Source organism: Nycticebus coucang, chromosome 2 (assembly GCF_027406575.1).
Source record: "Nycticebus coucang isolate mNycCou1 chromosome 2, mNycCou1.pri, whole genome shotgun sequence".
Taxonomy (NCBI): Eukaryota; Metazoa; Chordata; class Mammalia; order Primates; family Lorisidae; genus Nycticebus; species Nycticebus coucang.
The window spans coordinates 54,731,608-54,735,083 of NC_069781.1; positions in this window are offsets into that span (position 1 = coordinate 54,731,608).

A 3,476-nucleotide genomic window follows, 5' to 3' on the forward strand; every position below is an offset into this window, starting at 1 on the left:
TGAGGCTAAAAAGAGCTAATTTGTGTCTCTCAAAAATAAAGTCATGGTAAAAGAAACATCATTCCAAATCTAAGATACTGCTGATAAAAATGTTTTCAATAAATTAAAATGTAAGAACAGTATCCTTGTGTACTACCTGAGCTTGCAATTGCTGTGTTTTCTACGTTGCCATAATATTCTGCATTAGTTTGTTTGTTTGTTTGTTTAAAAATGGGGTGACAGGAAATGGAGTAAAAAAGGGAATGGAACAAGCTTAGAGTGATTAAGGGCACAAAGACTAAGGAAAAACAGGGGTTTTGAAAAGTCAAGAAAGCTATAACCAAGTCACAACCTAAGAACAGGGGGAAGGGGGAAAGCGTGGGGAGGGAGGGGGGAGGTGCGTAGAGGGAGGAGGATTGAAAGGATCACACCTGTGGTGCATCTTACAAGGGTACATGTGAGCCTTGGCAAATGTGGAATGTAAATGTCTTGGCAACGTAACTAAGAAAATGCCAGGAGGGCTATGTCAACTAATGAGATGAAAATGTGTCAAATATTCTATGAAACAAGTGTATGGTGCCCCATGATCATATTGATGTACACAGCTATGATTTAATAAAAAAAAAAAATTCAAAAAAAAAAGAAAAGAAAAGTCAAGAATGAAAGGAAAGAGGCAATCATGGTTAACAGTGAGAAAGAGCCACTATGGGGAAAGAAAAAAAAAATAGGAAAACAGCAAATAACAATTACCCTGTTTAAGGAATGAGGAAAGGGGATTGGGAGTTCTGGAAGAAGTGGTATATTGTCATTATGCAATATCATAATACAACAATAAAACTGAAAAAGTACATCTATGAGTAACTGCATGGATGAATTGTATAATGAATCATATAATGTTCAGAATACAAATTCTCTGGTTTCATTTATATAAACCTCAAAAACAAATGCGACTGCATCATAGCATTAGAAGTCAAATTGTGTACAGAGTCAGTAATGATTGGGAAAGGGCACAATTTATACTACTCATGTCCTACTTTTTACTTGCCTGATGGTTTTATGAGTTTTGCTTTGTGTTAAGCCATGGAGCTACACATTTATATTTGTGAGATTCTCTTTATAGGTGTTACATTCAAAATGGAATAAAACAAAAAAGTATTGAGGAAAAAGGTCAAGCCAAAGAAGCCATGAGCTAGTGATATGACCCAAATCCAAACACTAAACTTCAGTCTTACAATTAAGGCTCAAATCCTAATATTAAACTATACAAGTTGGTAAGTAGGCCTAAACACCAAGAAAAAAACATTTTTAATTAAAAAATTAAAACAGTGAATAAAAAATAAAGGTCAGTTTTCAGAAATCCTTTTATTCTCTCCGCCCACCCACAGACATACTGAATAAACAGTACACACAGAACAATTTCCTCTGTGAGATATCTAGAAACTCGTTGAGTGGCATAGGGAGTGACTAAGAAAATATTCACTTCAAAACAGCTAGGAGAATCTGAGAAACACTTGCCACACATTCCACCCTCAGCACTGCACCATCCAGTTAGGGGGAGTGGGGACCACTAACTCCCAGGTTCTCCCTCCAGACCCAAAACTTCAGACAACACATACAGTGCCCCAGTATTTCCAGCTGATACCTGAGGGATGGCTCCTGACTCTGGGAGCTGGTCTCTGGGAGCTGGTGGCCTAGCATTTGCTAGCGGCTGGGACAACAAAGAAAAAAGGCAGTTCCAGAAGCATGCGTGAGCACTTCTGGCAACTCCTCCTCCTGGCTAAATGCAGAGCAAGCAGGCAAGAAAGTATGTCTACTAACTTCTTCCTGAAAGAAATTAGAATGCACATTCTACAGATAACGTGTTGACTTTTCTGACTGCTGCCCAAAGGTTGGCTTCTAACTAGCCTGTCTCTAGGAGCTAATGGGGAAGGCAACCTCTAGTTCTCTGGGAGCTTAAATGACTGTGGAGGTACTTTCTGTGACTAATCCCCCTGGCTTACTCTATCAATAAAATAGAAGCCCCCAGCTTCTCTGTGGAATGAGTTAAACTACACATCTACCCTCTCCCCACCCTGACTTTTCCAACTTCTGCCAGACAGACTGGCTTGTAACCATGTGTTTCATGGCACTGGCAGGACATGGCATACACTAGTTTATTAACCCTGGGGGTCAATAAAACCAATGATGGTAGTTTGGAAGGGCAAAAGTTTCGAGAGGTACCCAGAATCTCTGGCCAGGATGACTGATGAGTGTCAGATTCTCTTTAAGGCCAGTATGTGAAGACAGGGGGAGGTGGCTTTTTTGCCTAACACACATGCACACAAAAACAACATCAAAATCAAGGAAAACAAAGAAACAGGGAAATATGCTTCAAGTAAAAGAACAAGATAAATCTCCAGAAGGCAACTCTAGTGAAATAAAGATATATGATTTATTGGATGGAGAATTCAAAATGATCCTCATAAAGATTCTCATCAATGTGTGAAAAAAGTGAGGATTTCAGCAAAGAAGTAGTATATATATATTTTCTTTTTTTTTTTTTTTCAAGACAGAGTCTCACTTTGTCCCCTTGGTAGAGTGCAGTGGTGTCACAGCTCACAGCAACCTCAAACTCTTGTGCTCAAGCGATTCTTTTGCCTCAGCCTCCCAAGTAGCTGGGACTATAGGTGCCCACCACAACTCCCGGCTACAGAAATAGAAAATATTAAGATAGAAATAAAAAATGTTAAGATACATTTCTAAGAATGTCTGATTTGTATGTAACTCAGATTCCTGGTGAACAGCACATATCTGGTAATAATAATAATACTATAACAGCTCATATGTGGTAATAATAATACTGTAAATACTGTCATAATAAGTTATAGAACTAATATGCTCTTTCTTTTAATTCAGACGGAGCATAAAAACAAACTCATACAAAAAGTTTAGATAGGACATAGGCAACATTTTTTTTAAAGAATATTATATTAAAGCTTAACACTCAACTAATGTTGCATCAGGACTAGTGAATAGGAATGCTATACTTATTTTTACCTAACCCAAATCAGCAATAACCTTTCCATTTCAAAGATTAATCCACTATGCTGCTTAGTAATAATTGATGCTTTCATTGGAGCACTGCCTTTCACATGTCCAATTATTCTCACTTTATCCTTTATAATTGTTCTGATAGTTGTACAACTGAAGCCTAATGCTTTCCCAATGAATGTTGACATCTGGCCTTTCTCTGAAAGCTTAATTATTTCTGCTTTCATTCCCATCGTCATCACCTTTCTCTTCACTGCAGGCTCACCTGGGCTTGCCGTGGACTGTCACTTTGGCGACATGGTCATAACATAGACCACAACATATGTTATAACATATGGTCATAACATGGTCTATAGACATAGACCCATGAAACTGAATAAAAATGTTAAGACAAAAATGATGCTGTGTAGAGGCAACCACATAAAAAATGAGACTCGCTGCTAGCGTGAAGAAGCTGCATGAATGAG